At 32.4% G+C, this 14,099-nt stretch overlaps 1 long non-coding RNA gene across 1 annotated transcript; it reads right to left on the bottom strand.

Moving 5' to 3' along the window:
- Positions 1-3,816: 3,816 nt before the first annotated feature.
- LOC128206682 (uncharacterized) lies at positions 3,817-13,760 on the bottom strand. The gene is made up of 3 exons (XR_008256536.1): positions 13,728-13,760; positions 5,267-5,373; positions 3,817-4,369 (listed from the first exon to the last, which is right to left on the bottom strand). It is a non-coding gene; the product is annotated as an uncharacterized LOC128206682 (long non-coding RNA).
- Between the last annotated feature and the right edge of the window lie 339 nt (positions 13,761-14,099).

The raw sequence follows: 14,099 nt of genomic DNA, 5'->3' as shown, positions 1-14,099 counted from the left end.
CAATATTAAGATAAAAATGCCCTATTTCGGACTATAAATTAGAGGAGTACACCTACTCCGGCCCAACATTTTAAGCCATTCAATTTCTGTTCTGAAGGAGGGGCGGATGTGGAAAGATTGAGCCAATGAGTTTCTGTAATTAGAATTGTTGTTTCATAATGTTATAGTTCCTTTAAACAGTTTAAACGTTTTAGGACATCGAAATAAACAGACGCATGTTCAGTTTAAACATACTCTGTATACAACGTTCTCGTACTCCAGTGCGATGATGCTATGGATTATATTTATCATCCGACCTCTGATGAACAGGAATGACAACGTTTAAAAGCTATCATTTATACAATTATGATCATCTGACTGACTATCTGCCAAAACTTTTCTGTTTAAAGAGACTCTCTCATGTTTTAACACCAGACATATTTTTTCTCGTAATGCATCTGAACACTTATATTTATTTTACTCCTTGGTACTGAATTTGCAGAAATAATAGTAACCAGGTTGATTTTCTTTTATACTTCAATTGCATTTTTTTTTAAAAAGATGGGAGCAAGCCCATGCCGGTGCAGATAACACATACTCGAAGATTATGTCAATCAACTGATTGTGCAACAGCCTTTTGTTGAATCGTGTTTGTAACGCATTTCAAAATTTTGGACTTCAAAGACTATATATTTTAGCACATATCAACATTTAGGGTTCCAGCCATCAATAGCTTAGCTTTAACACTTAGTTTGATTCACAATACTTTATTTCGTAATAACAAGCTATAAAATCCAAGTAAAAGATGCATTTTCAAAACCCTGTACGCTTCGCTTAAATTCACTCAAAAACTCAAGTTAGAAAGATTTAAAAAAGTATGTCATAAACATATCCCTTTAGCGGCTGAGGAAGCCGGTCCAAACCATTCACATACTAAAAAAACTGAGTTTCTTAATATATAAATCTCTAATAAATTTGCCAAATAAAATTCAACATGGGTGAACAATTATAAAAAATAACGTATTTTATGTATTGCAACATATTTATAAAAAGATAAAGTCAATTGAATCAAATGAATATTTTCAATGTACTTTCTTTCCCGCGGTAAGTGGACTTTTCATCTTACTCCAAGTGAGGAGTATTGTTGATTCTCTTCGTGACTGAAATCAACATTTTTAAAAACTTGGTGTATTTCAAATCTAGTCCATATAAACATCCCCTTTAGATTCTTTGACGATTGCATTTTCCATGGGAGATCACTGCGTAGGATAATCATACAAGTGTTGTTTAGCCACACTGTGGTTTCAATAATGTCAGGGGCGTAGGTACCCCTCTATTCATGTGGATTCATAAATGTGCTGGGGGGTTCGGGGGCATGCCCCCCTCAGAAAATTTTGAAAACCATGGTGCAATCTAGTGCATTCTGGGCGTTTCGATGTGCATTATTTTGTACTGGAAAATAACCAGTTTTTGGATCATGTAGTCAAGTTCGCATACTGCTACTTCGGTGGGGTTTTTCAGAACCATGTTTTTTCAGCCGCGTATTCACGTATAGGTGGCTACACGCCTGTATGTTGTGCATATGAATGTATAATTTGGTTTATATGATGCATCCTTAATGTAACACCTCCTTGCTGCTACACCAATAGAAACTTCATTGGATATTAGCAGTAAAAGAACTAGCACTGACGTTCCCAATTTTCGTCTGGGTCATTTAAATAATAGAAAACAAATTACAAGATAAACAAATTTGTTTTGACTTCTTTAATTAATTATATAAACACATTGTACAAACATATCATGACACTTTTAAACAAAAAGTAAGGCTGTCAATTAAACAGTATGCTAGCTTTAAAGATTGAGGCAAACCATTGGAATTTTACAGCGGGCTTAAAAAGGTGTATTTAAAGCTGCAATCTCACTAATTGATCGTTTTGACTACCGGCACTCTTTTATTGTTGGTCTATAAATAGACCATTTTTTGCATAGACCCAATTTTAAGTGATATAAGACTGCTGAAATAAGATCAGATTGCATTTTGTCATATTTATGGCTAAAATGATGTTTTATGGGTATAGTAGCATTACGAACAATTTAATGTAAATGAACTTTTCGGCAGTCTTACCAAACATTTTTGATTGGTTCTATTGTGAATTATCTAATATGACTGAATTAAAGGAATGATAACCAAATCAGCTTTTGAGACAATTTTTTTAAAGTGTCTAAAATGACAATCTGTGAAAGTGCAGCTTTAAGTTTTGATCATTTACACATTGTTAAATTATAAATAACTGTTTAAAAGGTCTCATGTACAAAATAAGATAATAATTTTCATACAAATATCTAAAATTGATTAAAATAATAAAGTACCATTAACATATTTCTTAATAGTGCTGTTTCTCAACTGACAAAACCATTCAAAGCCATCATTTCAACTATGAAGTTATTTTTAACTTTCAACTTTTTTATAGCATATATGCAACAAAATATACCAAAAATACAAGCCATGAACAATATGATTGTTCAACTTGCATTGTCCTTGACCTTTTAAAATGACCATTTTCCTGTTCTGTCTATTCATAAGTTGTGCCCTGGGGAATGAAGTATGACTGTATGAATCACAAAAAGCAATAAAAACACTAAAAAAATCCCCCATTACCCCTGTAATTTCTAATACAGCAGTAAAATCAAGCAATGTTCAAGATTGATTGTGCTGCCAAATCAAAAACATGTTTTCCAAAACATTTAGAGCTGCATTCTCACAGATATAACGTTTTAACAACTTTTGTTTTGTCTTGGAATGAGCAAATTTTTGCGTAAATATCAGCAAACCAATGGTAAAAGATTGCTGACAAAACATCAAATCCCAGATTTCATATTTCCTTCGAAGATTAATGTTACTAACGGTTTAAGAAAAGTGCATAAAACGTCAATGTTTTAACTTAAATAAAAAAGTCGGCAATTGAATTTTTTTATTACAAAATAGCATTTCTTATACTATCAAGGTCCATCATCTAATAATTTCAAGGCCAATAATCCAGGAAACATGGGCAGATCAGGTTTTTGAAAGGAACTGAGCTCTAATGGATATACTGGACAAGTTTCATCAAGATACAATCAGAACTGAAGACTGTATCGTGTTACCGAGCAGTTGTTTACTGACACACTATTTTTTTTTATTATCAAGGCCCATAATCTTGGCATGCATGGGCGGATCTGGCTGGTTTTCGAAAGGAACCAAGCTCATATGGATATGTAGATACTGTACAAGTGTCATTGAGATACAATCAAAAAGGCTGTATCATGTTAACGAGCAATTGCCTACTGACACACTGATTTTTGTATACTATCAAGGCCCATAAACTAGGCATACATGGGCGGATCTGGCTGGTTTTCGAAAGGAACTGTAGGCTGTATCATGTAAACACGGATTGTTTACAGACGCACATACTACGTACACATTACCATCGCATAAGCTCTTCTGGCCTTTGGCCAGTAGAGCTAAAAATGAAAAAAGTTGTCAAAACATCCAAAGTGTGAGAGTGCATCTTTAACATTTGAAAGTAACTCTGTTTGCCTCATGCCCCTAAACAAGGTTTAATCATATTATATGAGCAGTGGGCTTGTCCCTGTATTTTTTATTGTATGATTGCAGTAATGGATACTGGTCTCATTACCTTCTGACAATTTTTCATCAATTTTAAGGAAACAGAAAACACATATTAAGCTCATATAACGCTGTACAAATTTAATCTATTTCATTACGTTGAGAAATAGTCCCTAAAAATATTAATTGTGGAAACATATATTATTTAAATACATACAGGAAAAGGCGACATCATTTACCAATTTAGTATGAAAAATGCAGTTTCCTGATATTTGAATAGTGGTTCTTTATTTAAGCATCTCAATTCATTCAACATACACATAGTATGTATCAAGTTTCAAAGGAAACCAAATCATTGTAACAATAGTTTTCAAAGCAAATATTCACACTCTTGACAAACTTCTCTTCCTAGTTTCAACCTTGAGACTTTTTGATGAGTCTGCACCTTCCCTCCTCTTATACAGTGGTTGCGCAGCTGGTGAACAAGACTGCTGTGTTGATAGTTAGTTGACAAACTGCACACTTGATGCCATAAATCATGTCCATCAACCTCTAGAATGAAGAAATGACGCAGCACAGAATTGATTTCAATTGGACCTCTCTGTACTTTCATCCCCTAAGGCCTTGTTGTAGTCAAAGACTATGTCTTAGTGTGCAGTGCGTGATCTTGAGAAGCCTAAATCTGCTGTCTGAGGAAGTAAGTCTGGCAGAGTGTGAAACTCCTGTCTACTCATATGCTATACGCCTGTGATCTATGTCTTCTTGTGTGTGCCCAACCATCACCTGAAGAGAATTTAGAGGAAGTTAGTGCTTGATTACAAGTTAATGTGACAAAACAAGGTCTTTTATTTATGCCACCAAGATCTAGTATTCTAAGTGTCATATCTTGTATGTTAACTCAAAGCAATTGAGCATAAACTGTTTGGTAATTTATTTTAAGTCACTGCTTCCACTTATACGATCAGTAATATTGAACATGAACCGACTGACCCAAATATTATTCTAAATATTTTTATGTGCAGAAACCATAATCCTATTAACCCAAAAGTAATCCAATTGTATGTCTTCACAAAACATTTTACAACAATATTTGTCAATTTAACTCAAATATTGATTATTGTTTTTTTGTCAGACAAACACAGAGATGGCCCTATATATATTGCTCACCAGATTTGAGAAAGGATTCTAAATAGTTATTGTTTGAACACTTACTGGACACTTTTGGTCTGACTTTATAATGCAGCTGGTGAAAATATTAAATGTCCCTTTATAATGGGCTTACAAAAACATAAAAAATGTATTTGTTTAAAAATTACAAAGGGCCATAATTCTTACAAAATAAGTTTGTATTGAGCAGAATAAAAAGGCTTTGCCTAAAATACAACCTCAGAACTATATTTACAAGTAAAACAAAAAAATCTACAACTTGAAATATGTTTGCTATATCTGGTTTTGAGAGAGAATGATCAGAAGAAAACATCACACATTCACAATCATATTAAACAATAATTTAGTTTTTTTTTTTTTAATAAATTCTATTTCAAAAACACTGCAAAAGACAAGACACTTACATTCAATTTCTTGATTTAATACATTGATGATTATCAATTCTCATGAAGCGAGATGGGTCTTACACTCTAACCAGTGCAACTTGCATGTTCTTAGTTGCTCAGTTATTACCTTTTTTAAATTTCTCCTCTTGATCTGAGCCACGCCAAAATGATGGGAGATGCTTTTGTTGTCTTTTCCATCAGAATGTATAGCACCTCTGTGTTTCTGTTTATCTCCTGAAACAGTAATAGTTTATTAATAATAATAACAATAATAATAATAATTAGTGACTTTTATTGGAATTATTTTCACCGCTTGTGCCTTGCACATTGGGGAACAAAATTGACTCTCGGAAAAATACAAATTCAGGCCAACATCGATAATTTATTGGTAAAATATACATATTTTATCTATAACAGTATGCAGTTGTTGTTTTTTCAAATCCTACATAATTATATTATCAATGATATTTCATAATACAATATAATTTATATAAAAATTGAAATAACACGGCATAGTTGTTGACAGAACATGAACAAATAAATGTGTAAGACTACTACTCTATGGGGTGTAAATAACTCAGGGCTATATTTCACTTTAGGGACATTTGAACACTTTTGGTGAAGATCCACTACCACACCCACTAATCCCCCCCTTCTGAAACCATATTTTTTATGGATCAACATATGGTAAAGGAATGACAGATGGCAACCTTAGGAACATTTCTGTGACATTATTTTGAAAACAGGCCAGCAGGATCTGAGGAGAAGATTTTTCCATTTAGACATATAGCGAAAAGTAGCTCCGCACCCTACATCAAGTTTTTTTATGAATCAATATCCGGTGAAGAAAATTCATAGAGGGTATTGAAACATTTTTTTTGCTTCATATGAAGATAACTTAACTAGCTCTTCATCATATTAAATAAAAATTAGCACAGTCTATGCCGCACACACAGAGCCCCGCATTTGATCTTTTACCAAAGTTTGATTGAGAGTTTAGTTTCTTGGCACACTATGACAAGTCTTTACAGGTATATTAAAGCTGCACTCTCACAGATTGATCGTTTTGAATTATTTTTTTTTATCTTGGAATGAGCCACTTTATGCGAAAATGAATGGAAACCAGTGATATAAGAGTGCTGACAAAAAATCAGATCACCGATTTTAATTTAAAAAATGGATACTTGTGCATTTTTCTTAAACTGTTAGTAATGCTTTATGCCATTAAAATTAGTTTAGTCAGATCTTATGTCAGCAGTCTTATATCACTTATAGCAGATATTTTGGCAAAAATTGGCTCATTCAAAGACAAAAAATAAAAGATTTGTCAAAATGGTATATCCATGAGAGTGCAGCTTTAAAGTGTTTGAGAAAAGTAATCATCTAATCAACACCGGTAAGAAAACAAATACAGGGCTCTTTGCAGCTGTATAGTCTGTCCTTTAGTTAATTCAAAATGGTGAAGAAAAATAAAAGTTGTCTTCTGTTTTAACTTTTAAGTCATTCAAAGGAATATTGCCTACTGTTGCAGCATTTGTGACTGCACATATCATGTGATATACACACACTGATATATAACAAAACCAAGTTCATTTGTCTCAGTATTTGCCAATTTTGGGCTTTCACTTCTTGAACATGTTTTGAGTTTTAGTGATCTGAATAGGCTAATGTTTTTTATGACAATGATGCAGGTGATCTAAAACATACTTTTTTCATCAAAAGATCCAGGAATGAACAAATATTTTTTGTGTGAAAAAACAACAGTTCAATTCATTTTTTTATGTAATTTAGTTAAAAACAAAACTTATTTAAGTTAACTATATATATCTCTATATAATTCTATTATTTATTCCACAGAATATATTCCAACAGCAAATTTTAATGATATGCTTTTTTCAACCATTCCAATTTATTTTGTCAATAAGATCATTTAAACTATTAGCAGGCAAATTGACTATATTTAATAAATATCAGTAGGAAAATGACCAACTAAGATCTTAATTATACACAGTAAAGACAGTTACCATGACAATACTTGGTGCTTTTAGATGAAGGCAAAGATAACAGTCAGAGAGTTGCTACTGAAAAATTTCTTATCAAAATTTGATCAGGGTCAGTAGCCGTCAATGATATATTGTCATGGACCTATAAACTATGGTTTATAGGTCCGTGATTTATGTATTATAATATTGAATTAAAAATAAATAAAAATGTACATTAATTTTACTATATTCTTCTTTATATCTTAAATTCTGAACAATACAATTTTATTGTTTTATATGTCACTGAATGCATGACTTGTGTTCTTTTTTAGTTGCTAAACTTTTAATACTAACATGCCACACATATATATTAATGTTTTATGCAGTTTTCTTAAATCGTTAGTAAGGCTTAAGCCATTAATTATTAATTTCTGACCGAAATATGCCAATCTTTGATGTTAGCTTTTGTCAGCAATCTTCAATCATTGGTTTGCAGATTATGAGATATTTACCAAAAATTTGCTTTTTCCAAGACAAAAATAAAAAAAAGTTGTAATATTGGTAAATCTGTGAGAGTGCAGCTTTAATTTATTATAATTTGGCGATTAATTCACGTTTACATATCATATATGTGTTTCAAGAAATGGAACTTGATTGGATATTTTAAATATCAAAATATATATTCAATAATCCTATTTGAGTGTCAACAATTATTAAAGTGTGTCAACGTTAATATACCATCCCTCCACAGCTCCAACCCTTAAGAACACTCGCACAATATTGTCCCCCACCGCCACTAAGGAAAGTCCCAATAAAATTTAAAACATATTGACCTTAAAACTACTTGTGAATAATAATTTATAATTAATATACTGTCATTTAAACCTTAAAGTTGTTGAAATTATAATAGCTGCATTTTCCACATACTAATAAGTCATTTAAATAGCATAATTCTAGGCACCATCATACTTGTAAGTTTTCTTTTTCTAAGTCTAAATTTAAGTTACTATGAAATGGCCTTATTTATTGCTTTTCCTATGTATTGAATGACTTCGTTCTTTGAAAAAGGCCTTTTCATTGATTTTATGATCCTTGTGGGAAACAGTGACACCATTCTGTGTATATCATAAACTTGTCAGACACTTTTAAATGTCCCCACAGTAGGACTGCAGGAAAAACCTTGACACTACCTAGTACAGAAAAGATGCTACACTAAATATTAATAAGTTGTAAGTTTCTGGTTCTCAAGCTCTTCAAATTTGTTTAAATTATTACATATAGCTTGATATTTTTAGAATCATTCAATTTTTAAATTATTATCAAAGTGAAGAGTTTGATAAAGATTTAATTTAATACTTTCAATCAATAGCCTTTTTGATACTATAAAATCTATTACTTTAATTATTTTTCCTCCAGAAACCATTCCCTTATATCATAACAAATTGTTCAATAAGGGTATGATTAAGTAAAATCTCCTATTATAAAGAGTATCATATATATTCATAAAAGAAACACAACTTTCACTGCACTTCAATTAAAAAGACAAAGCATTTACAAAGCAAAGTAGAACATTTAAGGTCTCTGACTAACTGATACATTCACTTAATCATATGACTGAAAATTTTCTTTCTAAAATTTCTTTTTCTCAAGTTCTTCAACTTTCTTTAAAAATTCTAAAATGGAAAATATGACATATATATCTCTACTTCAAGAATAAAAAAATAAATAATAAAAATCTTTTTCAGGTAAAGAGTATGATTTAGATTTGAATTTTAACAGCTTTTTTATGTAAAATCTATTATTTTTCATTGCCTTCATTCTTAAAGCAAACCCCTTAAATTTCCATTTCCAAAATCTCCAATTATAAAGAATTCCATATTCATTACAGAAACACTGTCTGTTTCACTATTAACTAGTCTAATAAATAAGCAAAGCAATTATTTAAACATAAAATGATATGATGATGTAATAAGAAATGCTAACAGCAATACGGGATTTTATTTACATTTAGAAATGGGATCAAAGATGACACTTGACATTCTAAATGAACGAGAATGCTTAGAAAATTTACACAAATATGGAAGAGTTTTGTTTCTTAATGACACAAATTCAAAGTAATGTTCCTTTCTTGATTGGGTGGGACTAATTTAGCTCCGCCTAAAAATTGTTTTGTCATCAGATTAGGTATAACACACAATGTGATTGGATCAAAATCCTGACCAATATAATAAAATCTGAATGGAGGCATCCAATCAAAATCTAGTAATATTTCCATTTGTTTCCAATTGTAGTAACTGATTCTTTTGCATTTGATGAGGTCAGACATTTTAAGATATATATAATATTCAGTGGATATGTGTTGATCAAGCATTTAATAACATGCCACAAAGCAGAATATTTATCAGGTCATTTTTTTTACTTCAGACCCTGGGGCAAGTTTGGAGAGTTGCACAGAATGCTTAAAGAACTAAAGTGTTGGGAATCAGTTCCTGTTTGCAGTGTGTGTATACCACGTGATAAATTGCGTCATAAATGCTACGTCAGAAGGCAATATTTTGATTTAAAACAAGAGGGCCAAATGGCCCTGAATTGCTCACCTGTCATATATTGCACAGATTTTTTAAGTTTTCACTATAACACATATAGAGAAAACCCATCAGCCCCGGGGTGTGGCCAATTTTGACCCCAGGGCCATAATTTGAACAAACTTTGTAGAGGTCCACTAGACCATGAATCATGCCAAATACCTAAGCTCTAAGCCACGTAAGTTCAGAGGAGATGATTTTTGAAGTTTTCACTATAAACATATAGAGAAAACCCATGACCCCCCAGGGGGCGGGGCCAATTTTGATCTCAGGGCCATAATTTGAACAATTTGTGTAGAGGTCCACTAGACGATGAATCATGCCAAATATCTAAGCTCTAGGCCAATTAAGTTCAGAGGAAATGATTTTTTAAGTTTTCACTATAAACATATAGAGAAAACCCATGACCCCCCGTGGCGTGGCCAATTTTGACCCAAGGGCCATAATTTGAACAATCTTGGTAGAGGACTATTTGGTGATCCTAACTACCAAATATCAATGGCCTAAGCCTTGTGGTTTGGGAGAAAAATATTTTTAAAGTTTTTCCTTTTGGTTGCCATGGCAACCAGAGTTCTGCATGGAATTGAATTCTTTGAACAACTTTGATAGAAGACCACCCAAGGGACATCCCTATGAAGTTTTATTAATATTGGCCCAGCAGTTAAGGAGGAGATGTCTTTTAAATAAATTGTTGACGGACGACGCACGACGCACGCCGGACAAAAGGCGATCACTAAAGCTCACCTTGTCACAAAGTGACAGGTGAGCTAAAAAGACTTAAAACAAAAATAACTTTACTACTTCTTCACCATTTTAAATGAAACAAAGCGCAGTCTACGCCACCTACGGAGCCTTGCTTTCGGCCATTTACCAGAGTTTGATTGCGAGTTTAATTGCTTTAAACACTTCGACAAACCTTTTAACAATACGGCCGTTGGACGGAGCACTGTCAAAACATGATTTTGAAAACGGGCGAAGCGTTTGATGAAACTAATGACTTTATCAAATGTCGGTAATAAAACAAATGCGGGGCTCTTTAAGCGGCATAGACTGCCGTTTGTTTCATTTATAATGGTGGTGTAAAAGAAAAGGTATCTTTAATTTAAGTGTTCATTTTAAGCAAAATGTTGCCTTCCGACGTAGCATATATGACGTAATTTATCATGTGGTATACACACACTGGTTTGACTATTGTTAATCGGTTCCACTCACGTTGCTGTTTATTAATAGAAGAAATGTTTTTTGACAATACCTGGTACTGTACTTGTAATTTTATTCTTGTACAAAAACTCATCATCCTTTACTCTACTTATGTTAGGTAAAGGATTGAAAATATCTAGTTAGTGTATTTTATGGAATTATTTTTACCACCTGTACAATACAATTTGGGAAAAAAAAGTTGACATTGGGAAAAATACAAAATCAGGCTTAAATATCTAATTTAGATTTTAATGGCAAAATATATCATCGAAATTAGAATTCGGGATGAACAAGCCTGAATTATTACTCTATTGCTTGGCATATTTTTTTTTTCAAGCCCTGCTATATTAAATTCAGAATTAGAACAAGCCCCGATGACATAATTTTCACCAGTGCAGGATTGTGGGCTTGTGCTTATTCGATATACTACATGTTTTAAAGATTTTTATGCATATATTATTTTGTTAATTTATAGTAAGTCTCGTCAAGATTTTTAATTCATTAATGTTATGAAATCTCCACTTATCAAATTTGGAAAACATAAAATATGGTGAAAAATGGACAAGTTTTCACTAGGGAAGAAGGCAGTAAGGCAGTAAATTTCACCAAAAAAACCCACTATTAATGTTGTTGTTGCTTTAGCCATATTGTTAATGATCACAACTGAACAAAATTGACAAGATGAAGTAAGAAAAACTGATTTCAGGAACATACCAGTTATTTTTTCATTATAATTGATCATCAGAACATCACTAATTAGTATAGTCTATTTATATCATTATTAAAAAAAACGAACATGGAAATTATATTGATATAGTATATGAAATATATTACTTGAAACTTAATGAAATCTCAAAACGCTGAAGTATAAGCAATAGTGTTGTGCCGAAGATCAGTTATAATCGACAATTGATCGGAAAGGCCTTCATCAGCGACAATCGATAGTGAAATTTGAACAATCGATTATAGAAACAAGAGACGTAACCACTACCGACTACCAGTTAAAAGATTGTCTTGAAAATATATTTTGTTTCTGGTCAATACATGTTAATGTTGAAATGTTCATGTGGTACTATGTTGTGTTATCTAGTCATATTATCATGTCAGTAGCTCACTACAGTACCTTATTACAAATTTTCTTTGTAATTGAACTGCAAAAGGATTGGTTCTCAACATCACACTTTCGTGGTTTTAAAATGTTACCGGTATTGTTTACTTCTTATATCATGTAAGAATTTAGTTTTCTCAGTTTTCTGAAAGAAAATGTTCTTGTAAAACACAGAATATTCAACTGTTTGTTTTACTTGTTACTGACTGATTATCAAAACGAAATTGATATTTTTCTTTGTGTTTACTTTACACGTGTATTCAATACCGTACACAAAATTTAGAGCCTGCGGTCTCATGATCTGTAATAGTAACTTGTAAACACTAAAGTATAGTTGCGTTCTGAATAAATAATGTAATTTATACAAATAAATGTACAAATAATATTGTAAGGGAACATTTTTTCTTAAACTGGTTCATGTAGTTTATCTATATGCCTTATATATGATGACCTAAGATAGTTAAATAATGATTAAAGCGATTAATAATCGATCATTGATTGTTTTCATAAACCGATTATCTATAGTAATATTTCAGTCCGATTCCCAACACTAATAAGCAATAAAAACAGTCAATTGTATATATAATATATATCAACATCTACAGATACTTAGTCATAAGTTTTCAATTTTGGATAAAATTAACAAAATTAGAATTGCATACCTTCTTGTGCACATCTGTTTAATAAAATGAATAAATTTCCTTTATCATTAAGTAAAACAGTTTGTTAAAATAACAATTGAAGGATTACAATTTTGAGCTACTAATTGCATTACCATAGATCTACTCAAATTTTGACACTTTTTAAAGAATAACCAATAATAATTTCCAAATCTTCAAATGTAAAAGATCTACAGCATTCTTCCAAAATGGAAATATTTCATACTTGACAGAGTTCTTATTGAAAAATTGTCCTGAGGTAAAATGGTATTATTAAAACATGTGCTAACAATATTCCCAAATAATTTGGTACAGTATGACAAACAAATAAGCTCATGATTGTGACGAATCACTGTTTCTATGTACAATTGACTGGTGCAATAGTTAGCAATAGACTTGGCGTCAGTTGAATTTAGTTTGAAGGATAAACAATAATACTTTTTTAACACTTTTTTACCTTTTTTTTTTCAAAAAATTGATTGCAATCAATTGTAACCATGGCCTCCCCAGGTCCGGGGAATAGTGGGGATTTTCAGTCCAGCCAACCCCGGCTTTATAAAGCTACAATAATTAGCAATCAGGGATACTTTTTTATTATTTTGACATTTGTTATTAAAGTTAACCTGGGAGGAAAAGTGCGCCCGGTGTGGGGCTCGAACCCACGACCGCCGGAACACTAGCATGGTGCTCTAACCAACTGGGCTACCCGGGTGGGCGGCTGGTTCTAACCGACACTAACTACATTATGTATCCCTGTCTCGAGTCTGCCATAGTCTAAAAATCTTCAAAAGACTCGATGAAGGTCATTTAGGTGGACTAACCCCCGCTTAAATTCCTTCCCTGCAGGAATGAACTGATGGTAAAATGCCCTCGCACCAAAGGGAACCTAGGTTACGCCCATTCCCGAGGAAATTTTGCGGGGAAAAAGCAGACAAAGCTTTGCGGAGTAATGTCACTATGTGGGGGGGGGGGGCGCATACCTGTACATGATCAAAAATAACAAACAATTCTTATCATTTAAACCATCATGAAAACAAACGGCATTTAGACTTACCATACAGTTGTCTTCAATAAGTCCATAGCCCAAAATTTTATGATGGTCCATTTCAATCCATTTTTTACACGAATGTTCGTCTGAGGTCACCGGAGTAGGTCCTACTTGATTTGATGCTAAACCGGTTTAAGAAAATGTTCGTCTCCTACGCAGTAACCTCCCCTATTGTACAGTAGCAAATATAAAATCCATCACAAAATCTTCGCCTAACTCTCATAAATGTGATTTAAAAATATGTTAATATTTAATCAACGTGTTTAACGATATTCATCTTTGAAACATTATTACAGTATCTTTATCCTCCATTCACAAACACGTGGACATGATATTGATAAGCAAAGTACATGCGTATATTTGATAAACGAACAAAAA

This window comes from Mya arenaria, chromosome 10, assembly GCF_026914265.1.
Source record: "Mya arenaria isolate MELC-2E11 chromosome 10, ASM2691426v1".
Classification (NCBI taxonomy): Eukaryota; Metazoa; Mollusca; class Bivalvia; order Myida; family Myidae; genus Mya; species Mya arenaria.
This window is presented reverse-complemented; position numbering and strand designations above follow the sequence as displayed.